Genomic DNA, 20,296 nt, shown 5'->3' with positions numbered 1-20,296 from the left:
AAACTTTCCACACGGAGACACACACCACACCACACCATCCACAAGGTTTCGTCGAATAAGAAGATCCCTGACAGCAGGTAATAAATTTATTTCACTCGAACGAAACGGTCCGCAAAGGCACGTGGCACTGAAGATTCAGAAAAAAAACATGAGTGAAGATTTTCCTGATAAGATCGAATGTTCTCGAAGGAGTCGCGCGCGCGCTCGCCTTCGCGCTAGCAAAAGAGGGAATTTTGTAGGCAACCAACGATTCCTGAAGAGGTATGTTGGGCGAAAAACCAAGGGTGACACGTATTATAAGGAAGCTGAGTTATTCGAATATTATGGACTTCATAATTATCAATAAATGTGTAACATAAAGTGATCATAATCGTTAATGATAGGATAAAACATTAACACCTTCGCTACCATAATGAAACCAAAAAAATTTCACGTCAGCCCAAATTTTAATTTCACTATTTTCAAGTAAGAAAATAGGTCGGTTTTCATCCTAACGGAAAGTTTTTTTAGAAAATCCACATTTTAGGGCTATTTCGGCATATGTCACACATGTGTGACTTTGGGTTGAGGCAATTTTTTTTTCACAAGGCCCATAGTGTCACATGGTCTGTGACGGTATTTATCAGCCAGTCCGTTTGTCACATATTTGTGACGGTTCCAAAATGAACAAAATAGTATATTATGTACCGAGGGAGTGAAGTGGATGATTTTTACCCGAGGTGCAGTTTGAAGCCAGAGGGCGTAGCCCGAGGGCTACAAAGCACTGAGGGTAAAAATCATTCACTCCCGAGGTCCATATACTATTTTTTGCACGACTCACCGATTTTAATAGAAAAAAGCCGAAAATTTGTAAATTATCACTAACTGTCAAGCTAAATTTAAATGTCATGTTGACAGTCAAAAATAATTTTTAACCTTTCGGCTTTTTTCAATTAAAATTTTTGGATCGTGCAAACAATAGTATCTGCACCTCTGGATTGCATGATTGTTACTGTCGGTGCTTTGTAGGACCCTCGGGCTTCGCCTTCGGGCTACAAACTGCACCTCGAGTGAAAAAACAAATTAATTCGAAATAAATATGTACCATAAAAGGTTGAATAGGCTATGGTTTTTTGCCCAAGGGGAAAAAAGATGACTAAAAGCTTAAGTTGGCTGCGGTTTTTTGCCCAAGGGGAAAAAAGAGCCACTTCACTCCATACAATCAGGGAGTAAAGTTGCTCATTATATACAGGTCGTGCAAAAAATACCTTTTTGTTTGTATTCTTGAAGAAATTTTTATTACATTTCGATTCTTATATTCCTGACCTTTTTTATTCTTAAGTAATGCAAAAAAATATCAAAGATTGAAGTAATAACTATAATGTAATAATCAAAACATGTAAAGGTAAATATTTGAAGTAATTTGAAGTAATTTGAAGAATTTTGTGATTAACAGGTGAAGACTTCACTTAAGCTAGGTTGGCAACACTGTTCCACCTACTGCAGGGTTGCCAATTTAGTGCCTTTTAAAACTTGACGGTGCTTATTTTTTTGTATCTAGTGCCTAGTGATTTTTTTAGTGCTTACAAAATCGTTAATCAGTGACTTCTAGTGCTTTTTCACCTCTAACATTTTAGAATTATTCTTTAATTGAGAAATGGTATCTCTTTTATATTCTCACAATGGATGGAGCTAAAAACTTTGTTTGAAATTACTAGACTGTCAGAACATTCCTATACTGCTGAAGTATTACATAGTTTGTATAATAATAGTACAAACCAACTGTTTTTAATAATTCTGCAACCAATTCTTCAAAGAGTTCAAGAAACAAACAAATTATTCGAATGTGATAAAGTTGATGTTAACAAAACTACTGGATAGCTTACGTGACGTACTGAAATACAGGGTGTTTGGGGTATAAGGTAACAAACTTCTCCTGTGTAAAGAACTGGACAAAATAAAACTTTTATTCTAGTAAAAAAATTTTGTATGTGTTATAATTTTCTAGTAATCATTTTTTCAATTTGAAGAAATTACATTCCACAGGAAAATGTTTGCCTTCATCAGCACTGGGTACTTGTGATTTTCTGCTTTTTTTTACTGTCAAACAGTTTGAACGGTTCTCTTATAAAACCGGTCAATGGAAAGTACCTTCGATGTGCTGTCTCCAAAACTTCTCCGCACTTAAAGTTTTGGGATGAGGCGGTTCATGTATTGGATACCATAGGTTTTTTTCTTCAAAAAACAAAGAATTTGTTCCACCATCAGTAAAGAACTGAATAACCACAAAAAGGGGGTCTCCTACCCGTGGAAAAAATGGGGGGACAGGGTTTACAGTTTCTTTGTACCAGGAATTTAAATCAAGACCCCGTGGAGAATTTTTTTTCCTGTATAAGAAGCCATGGGGTACGCAATATAAATCCCACCTGCTCTTCGTTCACGGCTTCATACAAGAGCCTCTTGATAAATAATTTTGTTTCTTCACATTCACCTGGTGCGAATTGTGAGGAAGACGAAAATAAAGGCACCTTCGATTCTTTGAGGCATTTTATCGAAACAAGTCAGGGCCCAGATAATCCTACTGTCGAAATCGTTGTGGAAACAGAAGATGCAGCAGAACTCCCACAAAGAGATCCAGCTCCACTGCTTATTCAAACACATGCCTACATCTCAGGATATATGGCAAAAAACATATTAAAACAAGTTGGAATCTGCAAAACTTGTAGGAGCGATTTACTTGTCGGGTCAGGAGTAGAAAATGATTACCACAAATTAATCAAATTCAGGGAGTTTGCTCCAAGCCCTTCTTAGGCCAAACACGCCATTTATTATTTTCTTTGGACGTTGTACTGCGATTACTCATTATTTTTTATCACAATTATGCGTAGAACAACAACTCAAACAAAAATTAGCAGCAAAAATTGCAGGTGATGTCAAAAATAATTTTGTATGTGAAAAACACGATTTACTTATTTAAAATAGTTGTAACGCACTTTTTAAATTTTTACATATACAGGTGTCCCAATGGTTTGGCAAAGTAGATTTACTAAGTTAATATAAGTTCTTTGAAAAATGTTATTATTTCATGTTATACATACAAGTTATGAGCACGGTTTAAAAATATTTTAGAGTATACAGGGTGTTTGGTGTATCGGTGGCAACACAAACTTATATTTTTTTAAGTCGAACACCCAGTATTTTTTGCATTTTTGGAAAGCTCTCGTCAAAACAAAGTGGAAGATACCACATTTTATGGGTCTAACTTCTACTGTTAGTAAATTATTCGCTCTTTTGTGTCCGGACAAACCAAACTTTGAAAATTTGTAATAGTTATTTATGTATTAAGGGCGTAATGAAGGCCTTAGTGGCCCGCGGCGTGACACGCTAGGGTCACAAACGCTAATTATGCCCGTGGTACATACAAAATTTTATGTCCGGTCCACGTTTTGAATTTTATAATAATTTAGGTAGATTCAATTTTAAAATAACGACACAAAAATCAGGAATGTGGAATAAGCCAGTTATTGTTATTACTGTAGTAACGGCATAAACAAGGGCGGCAAAAACGTTTACAGCCCCGGGCTATAATATACTGAATTACGCCCTAAAAACTAGTCCATAAGTAGGCAAAAATCGCCCGATCGGACGTAATAGCTATTTTTGCACCAAGGGCGTTACAACGATGATTACGCCCGAAGAACGATGAATCCAGCTCAAGGGCTTTAGCCCAAGAGATGGATATCGTTCGATTCGGTGACGCCGTGGTGCATACAAGATTTTATTTTTCACTATACGTGTTCTTTTAAAAAAAAATGGCATCTTTGCAATTATGAATTGATGAGGGCGTTACGAATTCATTACGCCCGCCTATTCTTATTACGCCCTGTTATTATTCCCCGGTTGTTATGGACATGTTTACGTATTTCATATCCTAGGAGTTATCATGCAATTATACTAAAGTGAAAAATAAAAAATATAACAGATGATAATTATTTAGATTAGGTTTTTTTAGAACATTGTAAATATCGTCAATTTTATTGGCTTGTTGAAAAACATTAAGATTTTTACTTAATTACGTAGAGGGCGCTTCAAACGCAAACTCTTTATTTAGTCAATTTTTTTTTAAATGGAACACCTGTATATACCGTTGGATAGCTCTTTCAATTAGCGTCCAAAAGATATAAGGTGTTTGGCATCTAAAATAAATAGTTTATCCACAAATTCCATTTAAAATATCAAGCATTTCAGATTTTTAGTGTTACAGTAATTAAATTTTAATTTAAAGGCAATTCAACAAAAAGTTTTTTGCGAGGTCAATAAAACGTTTCACAATCTCTTATCTAATTTTCGATTATTACCAGCAAATTAGTCATAGTTTTTGTATTTGCAAATCTCTGCTAATAATTGCCGCTTTATCAAAAAGAAAAGAATATTATGAAATCGTACTTGGCGTGGATAAAAACAAAAAAATTAATTACTTGTCATAATTATATTTTATTAAATATCACCTCGTGATTCTTAATAAGATTATTTTGCTACAATGAATTTTAACAAATGGTGTACGCCTTGGCCGAAGGTGGTGTGTGAGTGTTGTGTTCAAAGGGGGAGATTAGGGGGTGTTTTCAGTGTGCAACAGGTGCTGGCGAACCCGTGGAGGAGGACCGAATCGGCTGGGAAACCGTCCTAGAGGAATTCCAACCGTACGTCGCGGCGGATAAAGGCTTCCTTCACGAGGGTCATCGACCCTACGCTTCAACGGATCATTTTCGCCACCCTGTTGGGCCGGCGTCATCCCCAAGGATCCCACCAGAGAACAGGACCTCACACCGGACTGTCCCTGGCCGAGAAACCCGAGTCCAGGAGCAACTCTTATCTGGCAAGGTCCTTCAGCGTCTTTCTTTTTGCAGTCCGCCATCTTGGCTCTTTTCTTTTACGTAGATTTACGTTATCAGACCTGAAGTAACCTCGCCAGAAACGACGCGCTCGCTGGCTCTCGGAAGTTTTTTTTAATCCTTATCAATTTTCTTTATCATTTTATATTTTTTTACACCGGGGCTAACTTTGACTAATTTACGCCTATTCCTAGGAAGGGTCGAGGGGAGGAAGGACCCCGAGGACTTTCCGAAGATACGGACGGCGTGATACACCAGCGGCGGAAGAAGGACTCGGAGGACCTTCCTCCAGCTCGCTCTTCCAGGGACTCTTTTTGGATTTCAAGCCCCAGGCCCGGTGTAAGGGAAGTTTTCGTTTAGTTTTCTTTGAATTGTCAGTTGAGATATAGCCTGGTAGTACCGGCACTGTTTGTAAATTTTTCCTAGTATTTAAGCGCCTTCAGCGTGTCATTTTGGGAACCTTCAGTTCACTTCTAACCTCACCTTTTATATTTTTAACTTTGGTTAGTTTTACTTTGTCATAAAGATCAATACTTTAACTTGTTTTTTTTTTTGGAATAACATTTGGGTTGTATCCTAGTATCACTTTACATAGACGACAGTGTTTCGCCCGCAGCGGCATCTAAGTTGGATTTAGTTACTTTGTCAACTGTAAAGCTAGGAAACGAAGATTAAACACCATTATGATTACCTCTGTGTTTCTATTCAACACCTGGTATAACACCGTGTTTGTGTAGCATCATTTCTACTTTCGACAGTCTTGCTCTCGAGACGTAAGTGTGTTTACGTGCCTGACCTGGAAACAATCAGTCTCGAAATCGTTATTTAAATTTCCCCCGGTGAAGTTGGGAGATTTAAGTTTTCTCTTGTTGTTGTGGTAGTTTGGGGAAAACAATAACGTAACATAAGTATCTGAAATATAATTAAAATGAGCCCATATAATAACAATAATTAGGCCAAAATTAATAATAATATTTAAATCAATTGTTTATCTACTTAACTTTACTCATGTGTATTTACTCGATTTTTTCCAAGTTATGGATTACGAAGCAGAGCAGCAGCGTTTATTGCGATTGTTTGAAGAAGTTCCAACAGACATCGAGTACGATGATGAAGAAGATAGTTCAGAAGAAGATTACGTAGAAGAGAGATTAGAAGAAAGTGAAACCGAACAAGAACTCGATAGTGAAGAGGAGGTAGAAGAGCAAAATGAAAATGTCTCGAAACGAGCAAAATGGATGAGAGACACATATTATTTGGGAAAATATAAAGAAACTAAGTGAAAAAAACATATTCCTGTTCAAACTGTCAGAACACGCAGTGTAAATTTGGTTACAAGATTGCCAGGGGTAAGAGGTGCCGCAAGAGGTTTAACTTCTATTATCGACTCATGGAGTTGTTTTTTTGATGACCAGATGCTGAATATTATCTTAAAAAATACCAATAAATCTATTGATAAAGTATCCGACAAATATACTCGATATAGAAATGCAAGACCCACTAATATTCATGAAATTAAGGCGCTTCTAGGCTTGTTATACATGACGGGGGTAAGAAAAGAGAATCATCTTAACGCCCAAGATCTTTTTAAAACTAATGGAACGTCTATCGAAATATTCAGATTGACCATGTCTCAAGCCAGATTTAGGTTTTTGCTAAGGCACATTCGTTTTGATGACAAAGACACTCGACAAGATCGAGTTAAAATTGACAAACTTGCTCCCATCAGAGATTTGTTCAATATCTTTGTTTCACATTGTAAACAACATTATCCCATTTCATCATGTGCCACCATTGATGAAAAATTAGAAGCTTTCCGTGGCAGATGCGGATTTAGACAATATACAGGGTGTCTCAAAAATGGCGCCCAATCTCTTGAGGGGTTAAACTATTTGAAGAGTTGAGTTCAATTTCGTTGTGAATTTTTTTTTCCTTTGACTATTTTCTAAGTTATACACATTTTAAAATAAGCAAATTTGGCAACATCGGTTGGTATGCACAATCAACTAAACCAATTGTCCTTTGAGGTCAATGTTGCCACTGTTATTTTAGCGTATTTTGGTAGGTCATTACTCTAAAAAGAATTACTTCGGTGTTGTTCCACTACCTACAGGGGTCTTGGAAAAAGTAACATTGTAAAGTAATTTATAATTCAGCTCTAAAATTTGGTAATAAAGGAGATACATCTCTTTGAAATTACCATATTTAAGAGCAAGTTATACAAGATCTGTTGGTCCAATCAAATTTTGTATTGAGATTTAACTTCCCAGACTTCTATTCTTTAAGACCCTTAGGATATTGGGCGCCATTTTTGAGACACCCTGTATACCTAATAAACCTAATAAATACGGTCTAAAGATGTTTGCTTTGGTTGACAGCAAAATGTTATATACTAGCAATTTAGAAGTGTATGTTGGAAAACAACCCGATGGACCTTACGCTCTTGAAAATTCTGCTTATTCAATCGTACAACGTCTTTGCGAGCCAATTTCTGGGACAGGCAGAAATGTGACTACAGATAACTGGTTTACCAGCACTGACTTAGCAGAAGCACTTCGCAAAGACCATAGGCTAACACTAGTGGGAACGATTCGGAAAAATAAGCGACAGCTTCCTCATGAACTTGTGGAAGGGAAATCTCGGCCAGTAAACTCAAATATATTTGGTTACCAAGAACACTGCACCTTGATATCTCATGTCCCGAAAAAAGGAAAAAATGTGCTCCTAACTTCCACAATGCACTTTGATGATACTATTGACCCCGAAAATGGAAAACCTGAAATAATTTCATTTTACAATAAAACTAAAGGTGGTGTGGATGTAGTTGATAAACTTTGTGCAAGTTATAACTGCGCGAGAGCTACAAGGAGATGGGCAATGGTTATCTTCTATAGCATCATGAATATGGCAGCAATCAATGCATTTATTGTTTTTTTAGAACAATTGGCATTTAGTTTGATTGATGGCCACTTGAGGGAGCGTGCTTCATCCCAGTACATCCCGCGAACACTTCGAGCAAGGATAAAAGAAATTTGCAACATTGAAGAGCCTGTACAGCCAAGAAATAAAACCCATGGCCGCTGCCAGCTTTGCGACTCCAAAAAAAATCGTAAAACCAGGTACAACTGCAAAACATGCAACAAATTTCTATGTTTAGAACACATCTCAGTTACTTGCGAAGACTGCTACGAGCTCCAAGTAACTGAGAATTGAAAGGAGTTCTATCTCGCCTTCTAGGTATTTTTCTTTTTTTTTTCTTTGCAATATATTAAATAGTTCTTAGTTTATCTAAATATGGTGTTTTGGACAAAGTAATGTTTTTAGTTTATTACAGAATGTAATTTTATTATACCTGTGCGGAAAATGTAACGTTTCTTTGAAACGCCGCCCACACACCACCCTCGTTAATTTTTATTCGTGAAATATGTTTTTAAATATAAATAAATGTTCCAATAAACACACAAACTGTTTCATTTTTTTTTTCTAACAAGTAATTTTGTAATCACGTATTTTTAAAAAGTAGGTCTCAGAGACCGATGCCACCAATTACGTTATAAATTGAAGCGCCACCAGAGAAAGGTTAAAGACTTTATTCTCTGGGACTCTCAGTACCGATAATAAAAGCCGCCAAGGCGCAAAATTTGGAACTGTCGGAAGATCACGTTTCACGGAAAGATCAAAGCACATTGTAAAATGAACTATAACAAGTTTATTTGTGTCAATAAAGTATTAAGGAAAAAGTCCCACTCAAAAAAAATATTTTAGTAGAGGGTGGAAAGCGAGAAGCGACGCACATTTGCAAGTTTTTTTTATACTTAGTTGGTTTTGGATTTAATTCGAGAAAGTTGTTCGAAGAACGAAAATGAGTGACAACGATAGCGCTAGCGATTTCGAAGAACCGAAAGTGAAAAAATATAAATGCAGTGACAAACGCAAAGGAAAAATGTTTAATACAAAGTGGTTAGAAAACAAAAACTTTAAAAATTGGCTCAAACCAATAAAACAAAATTATATGAAGTGCTTATGTAAAGTTTGCAATAAAGAACTTATGTACGGCAAAAGTGAGCTGTTGAAACATGCGGAAGGAAAAAAACATTTAACTAACATGAGATCCGTTGCGTTAACGCCCAGTATTTCATCTGTGTTTACCGATAAATCTCAAATTGAACTTGACAAAAATATAAAACAAGCTGAAATTAAACTAATGGCCGTTTGCACCAGTAGCGGTTAAATTTTAAACGACAGATAACGACTACTTTAAACACCACTGTCATTGCACCACTTACTAACCAGTGGTTAGTGCCCATCCTAACCAGCGAAAATTAACCAGTGCTCTGAGTAGCGGTTAAAGTGTCGGTTACATGATTGTGTCATCGATTGGAATTATGGATCTCGCAGAAATGATAAATCTTGATATTCATGAAGAAGACGATGATCTCGACGTACTAGAGTTTTTAGAAAATGGAATTCCTCGACAAATTTACGAAAGAAATAATTATTTCGATATTTAGATGAAGTGGCGTTCCGACATCGATTCATGTTATTTCTTCGATGTAATTTGTCTCGTTGTAGGTGCTAGCGGATACGCTAACACTAATTTTTTATTAACACCACTGCTACGCCCAAGAACTCCTGCAGAACAGCTGTATAACGAAAGCCATATTGTAATAAGGAGCTAATAATTATAGTTGCAACAAGCGTTTTGCACAATATTTGTCTAGAAGCAAATGACATCAGTGCACCTCCAGCACCTGAAGAAATAAATGACCAAGATCTGGAGGTTCAAATAAACAAAAGACAAATAGCAGCCGTTGAAGGAGTAGAAGCTCCAGTTCATTATGGAACCAGAGAAATATTAATAGAACAACATTTTGCAAATTTGTAAACAAAATAGTGATTTTTTAATTTTATATTTTGAACTAACGTACAGTTGCGGCCGTTGAAAACTCAGACACTTTGACAACGCCAAACTTTTAGCTTTGTAAATGGTATTGAAAGTGACGTTTCTCAAAATGTCACTCAAACATTATCCACATTAATTTCTCTCGCAATGGCTCTTATACTCACACCCTCCCTCAGTCAAACACATTTTTGCAAGTCAGATAATTGCGGAATTTCAAAAGTTACGCGCGATTCGGACCTAATATGTCAAATACTGACACTGACTTTATAATCCTTGATGAAAATCCTGTTTACACTAATCAAATTTCGGAATTTATACAGAGTGTTTAAATCTTTCCTGTCTGAGATTTCAACGGCCGCAACTGTACATTAAAATTAATGAATGTTTTTATTTGTTTTTAGTTTTTTCTAATAATAATTCCAATTGGGCTTCCATTATCGCCGAATCTAACTCTTGTTTTCTAATTTCAAATTGATGTAGTTCTTCTTCTCTTCTCCTTTGAATTGTCAATTTTCGTTCAGTTTCTTCAATCATTTTTATTTGTAACTGCTCAGATCTTTGTAAAATTGCTAATTGAATTGTTCCAATTTCTTTCTTTATAATTTCACCCAATGCCTTACTCTTGTCTTGCCACGTCACCGCGTCTGTTTTCTTGTTCTCAATAATGTGAGAGTATTTTTTTATTAGGTTCAGCAGTGCGACTTTTTCATCCGGTGAAAAGTTAGGAGCCCGTGCCCTCTTCTTTTCATCTTTTTGTTGGCTCATTTTGAATCTATTTCGCACAATTTATTTGCACAACACAAGCACTATTCATGTGACATAATAAAATGACAAATTCAAAAATCATGATTTTGTTTAATTTTGAAACGTTGCCAAACGTATCTCCCGATTACCTAACAGTTTGTTGTAAGTTGAACGGTGCAATGCAAATTCTGGTTAACACGATGGTTAAATTTAACGGTGGTTATCTAACCTAGACATTTAACCGAAACTGGTGCAAACGGCTATAAGTGTATTTTTCGCGGAGCATAATGTTGCGACACATGTAGTGGACCATTTGATCCCACTGCTGAAGGATTCTTTTCCAGATTCAAAAATTAGTAAAAAAATCCAATTAGGACGTACAAAGTGTTCGCATATCATAAAAAATGTATTGGGCAAAAGCGAAACCGAAAACTTAGTTGTTTATTTAAGAAAAAATAAATTTTCAATTTTGGTGGACGAATCAACAGACATTGCAACTAAAAAATCATTGTGCATTTTGGTTAGGTATACGAAGGAACTAAAATTACAAACACAACTTTTAGAACTGCTGACAATAGACACAACAGACGGAAGTGTAGTTAATCTATATCGACAATTTAACGACTGTTTACAAAGCCACAATATTCCTGTGACGAATATAATTGGGGCTGCGTCAGATGGTGCTAGTGTTATGATAGGTAAAAATAACTCTTTTTTCACGTGTCTTAAATCTGATGTACCTGATGCTCTGCTAATTCGTTGTGTGTGCCATTCTGCAGCCATTATCGCAAGTAGTGCTTGTGAACAATTACCGCGTACACCGGAAGAATTGATTCGCAATATTTATAATTATATATCGGGAAGTGCTAAACGTTCTTCAGTGCTGCAAGAAATACAAGAGTTTATGAAGATTGAACAGACTAAAATTTTGAATGTCTCCGCCACAAGATGGTTGTCTCGTCATGCATCTATTACCAGAATACTAGAGCGTGGGATGCTCTACAACAATTTTTTCAGCTAGCTGCTTTTCAAGATAAATTAAAATCGGCCGAAAATATTCTTTGTCAAATGCAGGACGTTTATATCAAGTGTTATTTATTGTTTTTAAAATACGCTCTAAATTTTATAAATTCCTTGAATGCATTATTTCAAAGTAGGTATGTTTTAATACATAAACTCTATGATGAATCGCAAAAAATGTTGACACAAATTTGCGGTAACTTTGTAAAGGTTGAAATATGTTTAGAGCAAGACTTAAGCAAAGTAAATCTCAAACACCCAGATTGCCATTTACCTTTAAATGCAATAATTGTAGGAATTGAATGTTCGAAGATGTTAGGGCGCGTACAGACTACGCGAACCGAGCATGTAATGTAACATGTAATGTAATGCTCGTCGCAAAATTCGTGCCACGAACAGCCGACGAACCGAGCACGCAACGAACAGCTATACTCTGTCCACTGATGATAGATTGCACGCTTTTTTACAGACACAGAGACGAGTGTCTACACTTTATAACATTTGCTATATCATTAATACTCGAAGAATAAATAATTCCAACAACAGTTTATAACAATTATTGAAAATACCTGTACTGAAACTTCATTTAGAGTCACAGCTGTAATTCTGTAAACAACATCATAGGTATAGGATAACTACTGGCGGGAAGGAGAGTTTTGTATGTTTCAGTGCGTTATGTTTTTAAGTGATTTTTTTTTATAATCGTCTCAGTTCAGTTCGATAGTTCCGAGGTTGGGTGTCATTACAGCTACATTATACAGGATCGCTAAAAAGTATGGATTCAGCTAAATATTTTCAGAATGGTTTAGCAGAGCTTATTGAAATTTGGCACACAGCTAGAAGTGCTTAAATTTTATCATTTGATAGTTTTTTCAATTTTTTAACGTCATTTGTTTTAAAGATGCAAGGCTAACTTGGTTTTTTTTAAATGGCACGGGGGACTTAAATGTAATATTTTTGAAAAGAGTATTTTTTGTGAATTCAGTGATGTAACACATGCTCACATCGCCGCCATTTTGAAAAAATTTTTTTGCTTAAAAATTATGTATTTCGGGTTTAAACTTTTTATCTTTTATGTATCTGTTTCAGTTAAATGTCTTACTTCTACACTTATTATTTACTTTTATTAATTTTTTGGCCAAAGTGCAGGCGGCAAAAAATTAACAATGGCTAAAAAACATTCCAAAGGTCAAATTTTTTCAAATTTTATTAATTCGATAATATTTTTATAAAGTTTCGAGTAAATTGAGATATGTATGTGCTACATCACTGGATTCACAAAAAAATATTCTTTTTAACGGTGTTAAATTTGACCTCTCATGCCATTTAAAAAAAATCAAGTTGGCTTTGTATCTTCAAAATAAAAGATATTATAAAATTGAAAAAAATATCGGCCTATAGATTTTAAACACTTCTAGCTGTGTGCCAAATTTCAACGAGCTCTGCTAATCCGTTTTAAAAATATTTAGCTGTGTCGATACTTTTTAGCGACCTGTATGTGATAAGAGTGATAACGAAAAACCGTTAGCTTTAATTCTGTGTAGTGATGCAGTAAGAATTATGTGGTATCTGATGAAAAAAGAGAAAAAGGCTCGACGAACTTTATAAAGATTTAAAGTTCCAACATATTAGCGGACAGTATAAAATTTTTAATAGAATGTCTCCCACAGACGGTGAGAATTTACTAACCAAAATAGGACCCAAAAATCTCCAAAAAGAATACGCGTTTTCGATGTGCAATCTCAATTTAAGGCAGGTAAGTATTAGCCCAAATATTGTTAGTTCAGAAGTTTGTTTAACGAATTAAAAGTACCGAGCGATCATTTAAAAAATAAATCGAGTTTGCTTTGGAGCCTATGCTATAGCATGGGTTGCCATAGGTAACACGCCGACTCGATTTATTTTTTAATTGATCGCACCGTAGCTACAACAATGAAGAAAATGAAGAATTTTTTTTTTCTTTACCATTTTACAGGTAAGCTGTTGTAATGACAATTTGTCAGTAGGAAACGTTTTTGCACCACCGGTCATTTTCACGTGTTTACCGATTTCATGAACATGTTTACTTATCAAAAGACGGTAAGTAATCAAAAAAGAAATTATTGTTTAGATTCGGCATCGGGTGCAGAGCAATGGGCCATAAACTAATATGAAAAATGTAAAAAATGCCTTCTTTGGAAAAATCAAACAATTTAATAAATTAAAAAGAAAATTTTATCTATTTATTAATATGTTGTTCCGATGATGCAAAAATATTATTAAGCATCACGGGTGCTTGTCCGTCAGAATAACTGAATGCCCATTTTGGGGCCGATTTCTAATTTTACCTGAAAAGGTAGGAGCGACGTTGCTGTTGATTATAACATTTACTCATTAATTTGTTAGGCTGTCTTACATATATGGTGATCCATACATTTTATTAAATACATACCATAACTTACTACGTTCGTCTGATTTGGACGGCGAAGCTGTGAACCTCGAGAGCGCATGCGCGCCACGAACGGTTCGCAGTGCTCCGCTCACTGTCGGTTTTCTGACGAACACAAAGCGCCATTCACAAACGCATCTCGACAAAGGGAGCTAACCACAGTCATAAACTCATAAATCTAATCTCCAACAATTTCAGTTACAATTAGTTTTTGTCCCTTATTTAAACGGTCTCGATTGTCAAATGAAACACTGTAGTTTTTTATGCATTTCATTTATGCTGAACAAAATAAATAGGTTATTATTTTTGAAAGCAACTCTTTACAGTAACTAATAAATAAGTTTCACATTTTCTAAAATAATGCGAATTGTGTCAATTTGTTGTAAAAATGCATAAGTCGAGATGGAGCATGCCATCAGCTTCGCAAATCAATCCGATGTTTAAGTCAATTATTGTTATATTACTACAGATTAATTCCCACATAGTTCAAACGTGGGTGTTAAGCGCTTGTTTTCATCCAATCAAAAATGTTTATCGCGGATAAATCGTCTTCCTAGTCTGTCTTCTGTCAAAAACGAATAAAATTGCATGTTACACCTGTCAGATTCCCAAATTGTTTTTAATAATTGTGTTTTTAATAACTGTAAGTATTAAAAATAAATAATTAACGTTAAAGTTTGAATTCTGGAATTAATCTTGCCAAAAATAACGCGACCTAATTTGTTAAATCTGATAAAAAAAAATAGGTCTTATTATTTTACCTTCGATTATAATTTAATTTTTTTTAACTATAATTCGTTTTTTTTTTTTATGACACGGAGTCGATTTTCGGTACCAAAACTAAAAAACAACCAACATTCTACCTACTTTCTCCGGAGATGTGCAGTTATGGCTTTGCCTTTTTTTTAAATTTTACGATGGGTGCAATATGATTAAAAAAGAGAGAAGTTGGTGGCGAACCGAACTCTATAGAAAACGCGTCGGTAATGAACTTATGCAAGATTTAAAATTTCAACATGTCAGTGAACACTATAAAAATTTTAGAAGAATGTCTCCTACAGACTTTGACAAATTATTGACAATGATAGGACCGAAAATCTCGAAAAAAGATACTACTTGTACGTTCGCCGAAGAATGAAAATTTTATTTTGAAAGTACACTTTAGCGACGAATCCCTTCCTTGTAACCTCCTACCTTTTCAGGTAAAATTAGAAATCGGCCTTGAATCGGCCCCAAAACGGGCATCCATTTTATTCTGACCATCGCCGAAATACGGGCACAGCACCCGTGATGGTTATATTTTTTTTTATTGGTAACCTATTTTACTTAATTAAAGCACGCCTCAGTGTGTATAAATCCAACTTTCAAAAACGCCCGTTTTTTAAAGTTTCCATAGCAACATCAACAGCCCGAGAGGACCTGAGAAACGTGCACTCTCGCCGGTAGTTTTCCTACGCCTATGATGTTGTTAACAGAATTACAGCTGTGAATCTGAATGAAGTTGAATTATTTATTCTTCGAGTATGTATTAATGATAAACAAATGTTATGTGCGCTATTCGACTTTTTGCAGCATAGACACTCGTCTCTGTGTCTGTGAAAAGGCGTGCGATCTATCAGTGAACGGAGTATAGAAGCTGTTCGTTGCGCGCTCGGTTCGTCGGCTGTTCGTGGCACCAATTTTGCGACGAGCATTACATTACATGTTACATTACATGCTCGGTTCGCGTAGTCTGTACGCACCCTTAGACGTTTTATCTGCTCAAGATAAGGAAAATTTTAGAAAAAAAATGTTTATTGTTTTATATAACAGCTGCTACAGAAATACAAGACAGACTCCCGATTCAGAATGATTTTTTTTTAAACTTACGCTTCCTTGATCCCCATATTGCCTTTAATCAGAAGTTACGTTCTGATTCGGGAGTCAATATTGACGAAATAGCATTCCATTTTAAAAATCACATTAACTTAACAGACAAAAGTGTGGAGTGGCAAAGACTGACTACCAGTTTTAATAAACATGAAATAACTGATTTTCAACGTATGTCTGTACATTAAATGTGGTTAAGAATTGCACAAATTAAAAATTTTAACGATGATTTATTGTTTCCTAATTTAGGAAAATTAGCCAGTTTATGTCTGACTTTGCCACATAGTAATGCGGAAGCAGAACGAATTTTCTCCATTGTTACAGACATAAAAACGAAAAAACGCAATCGTATTGGAGACGATTCGTTAAACGCAATGTGTGTTTTACGAAGTAGTCTGCAAAATAGTAGTAGCAGCTGTGTTAGTTACAATGTTACTGATCAACACCTTAATTTGCATAACATCGCAATGTATCCATTTAAAAATAAATCAATGTAATTCTGATTGTGTTTTTTATGATTCAAGTATGACAACAACCTTTTTTTTAATGTATTTAAGTATTATGTACTTTGTTCGGTCCCGTTAGTCGGTACCGCTCGGGAATTGTCGGACGGTACCGCTATCCACCCTCTCAAGGGGGTTGCGGAAGTTGCGAGAGTCTTGTGACTCGCCACTCTCATCTCATCATTCAGTAAGATAAGTAGTCATGTTCATGTAATAGTACGAAACATTAAGTCAGTACCGAGAGTACCACTACTATGTACATACGAATGTAACAAGTAGCAAGAATTACACGTAGTATAAGTAAACTACAAGTGCAGTTTAATTGTTCCCAATTGTGGGAACTGGTCCTTGGAGAAATTAAAACCCCCTACGTCGCCGAACGCGTCGTAACATACTTCATCAACTATTGCGGGAATTTTGATGTCAAAAAGGGAATTTCTGTTATCTTCGTTGGGAAAATTTACATCAACTTGTTGGCAACACTGCTTGTTTTGTCTTCCTCCAGCACCGTTCGTCGAGACAACAAGGATATTTTTGTGACAATATAATTCATGTATCACGTGATCATGAATGATCCAATGAAAACGCGTAAAAGTCCTTAGTTGCATGGCTAGAGATATTTTCATATTTGGTGGCGGAAACAAAAGACTGAGAAATGTCACAAATTTGTATTGTCAGTGTCAAATTTCGCAAAGACGTTCGTGATTTCGACAGAAATGCAGCAAATTGGCAATAAGAAAATTATTCATCGTCGAACTAGAGAAATAATTTGTAATACGTTTGATTATATGAGAATAACTTTTCCTTTTGAAGCACTGACAAAAATTGGTGTCCTTAGAATTTGTTTTTTCAATCTATTTAGCGAAAATTTAAATTTACGTAGACATTCCTTTTTACGGCGTTTATGAGAAAGTTGATACTGACAATACATTTTTGTGACATTTCTCAGTCTTTTGTTTCCGCCATCAAATTTGAAAATACCTCTATCACAGCGATTATAAAAAACAAAAACAAAAAATTTCTTATTTACTTTCGTCGTTACGATTTTTGATTGAAATAAATTTGTCAATTTGACAAATAAATGAATAATTTTGCATTTCATTCATTATATTGTCTCATCGAATATAACACGTGGTATGATTAATCATCGATGATATTAAATTCGTGAAATTGAAGCAGGACATTTCACTCGTCCTTCGGACTCGTGAAATCTCCAGCACAATTTCACTCATAATATCATCGATAATAATCATACCACTTGTTATATTATAGCTGACCATATCCAAAGCAACACGTGTCAATACGAGGTAAGTTCAAATCTAATAATTTTATATAATACTTATTTTTAATATGAGGTACTAAACTATTCATAATAAATCGCTTAGATGAAACCAAATGCGAAAAGAGTTCGCTCAGCAAATTTTTCTAATGAAGAAAAGTTGCAATGTCTTCATTTGATAAAAAAAATATAAAGAAGTCATTGGATATAAAAAAAACTGGGGCGATCAATTGGACTGAAAAGGAGGCAGCGTGGAAAAAAATCGAGGAAGAGTTTAACAGTCAAAGTACAGTCTTCAGAAGTGTAGAATCTCTAAAGAGATTTTACAACAACAAAAAAAAAGAAACCAGAAAAACTGCAGCTGAAGAAAAACGTAGCTTCCGTACCACAGGTGGTGGCAAAGCTGTTGTAAAATCAACGGATCCAGTCTTTGACTTAACGTTGGAAATAATGAACAAAAGAGTATATGGATTGTCCAATAATTTTGATTCAGACTCATTGCAAAACATGGTAATTAATTATACAAAACATTTAATTCTTTATAAAACTGCTGTTATGTGATTTTTAGTCATGAGATGAATCTGCTAAAGATGAAACTTTCCAACACAATACGGGTACTTGTGGAAACGTCAAAGTAAGTACTATTGGGGACACGGAAATCTGGGCAGATGTATCATTCAGTTGTCAAAATTTCTAAACCATACCTTAGCTACTCATAACCAAGCTTAAGTTAATTTGACAGTTTTTTTGAAAATATCAATCATAATGACGGTAAAGGTGCATTTACATTGACACTTTTTGAAATGACAATGACAGACTGCCCAGGATTCCATGTCCCTCATTGTACCTACTTAACTATTAGTTGGTATCCATTTTTACGACATTTTATTATGCATTATTTACTTCAGAAATTGAATACTGTTACCACCCTACTGCAGCCCCTTATGTTATCAAGTCCTGAAGCTGAACAGCCTGTTATTCTCGAACCAGAAGAATTAGTGGTAATCATTTGTTTGATTGTAATATTAACAAAATAAAATTCATTTTACAGCTGGATGAACCTCAACCAGGAACTTCTGCTAGCCACAGTACTCAACCAGAAACTTCTACTAGCCACACAAGTCAACCAGGAACTTCTACTAGCCACACAACTGAACCCATTGACTGGAGTACTTACACACCAACAAAGCTTATGAGTTCAAAACTCAATTCAAAACTGTGTGGGTCAAGTAAAAGGGCGTATCCGAGTTGGGCCCGGTACCTGAGATAATCCTCGCTGAAATTTATCGTCCCCCAAGTATCCCCAATCCGGGCTAAAATTAGTATATTAAAGAGAGTAGACTCTATCCTGGTTCCTAGGGGCGTTTGTCGATTGTTGATTGGCTGCACTGTTATTGTCAAAATTGTTAGATATGACTGTTCTGTGGATACGACAGGTGACATTTCAAGAGTAGGTGCAAAATAAACACAATTATGGAAGAAAAGAAGTTTAATTACAGTGTTCAACTACAAACTTACAGCTTGTGGAAAAATTTTGCCAATTTGTGCTGTAAATTTTCCGTAATGTGATTTGCTAGTGATGTTGAGCGTATGATTAGAAATTTTTTTATAATGAGGTGTGCAAGTTTACAGCAAGCTGGAATTATGATGTGGGAAGACACAGACAATACTATAGAAATGAATGTTGTCTCTGTAAGCTGATTGGAAAGTAAAAGTTTTGTATGGCGATTAAATGTTTCTTCACATATTCGAATAAGTGTAAAAAAGCAGCGACTTGGAAAATGTAAACCTCCAAAATTTCGCTTTGAACTATATATCTGAACATTGTCGTCACAGTGATTGCTGTCCTCAGAATGAAGCCAATTAGCACATTTAGTACACATGCTCTTTTTAAGTAGGGAGTTGACTATTGAGCCTGCAATGTAGTGAAGAATATTTTCATTTGCTAGAGAAGTGTTCAGTGTAGGTGGAGGAACAAGTAGGGAGTGTAAGTGATGATGTTGAAGGTGCATTCAAATTTGGAGGTTGTTTTTTTTTAAAATTAACTAAGAATTCATCACTGTCACTGCAAATGGTATTAAAAGTGACCACTTTTAAGACAGTTGGAGAAAAAATATGACATACCCTTTCTTTAATCTGCATTTCATCAACACTGATAATGCAATCTCTTTCGTGTTGATTTTTCATAGACGCAATTTTGGCCATGAGTGGTTCAACTTAAGAATTTAAAAGACCAAATGTGATTTGTAAATTAGAAATTTTCTTGTTAAGGGTACTATAACCGGGAAATGGATATCCAGTAGAATGTAAAAATTGATAACCATTCCATTTCTATCCAACGCAAAACGAAATTTTAAACTTTTAATTATTGTTGTCTCGTCCCAAATATGTTTTTTTTTTTTTTTAAATGAAGTCAATTTGATTTTGAGAAAATTGCCCAGATAGCTTTTCATTAATAATATTTATGTATTAATTTTTTTCTTGTAACTGTCTGTAAATTTTCAATTTTTGCTTCCAAATTATCCTCTTGGAAATCAATTTGTAATGGAAATTTTAAGTCAAAATTTGCACGTATCATCTGCAGCAAAATTAATTTATGGTATTTTGTGCATATAGGTAGGTAGTTGATCCTTTCGCAACTTACCTGTACTGTTTTTTCCCTTAAATTGATTTTATTGG

Source organism: Tenebrio molitor, chromosome 1, assembly GCF_963966145.1.
Source record: "Tenebrio molitor chromosome 1, icTenMoli1.1, whole genome shotgun sequence".
NCBI classification, from domain to species: Eukaryota; Metazoa; Arthropoda; class Insecta; order Coleoptera; family Tenebrionidae; genus Tenebrio; species Tenebrio molitor.
Note: the sequence above shows the minus strand (reverse complement) of the source record.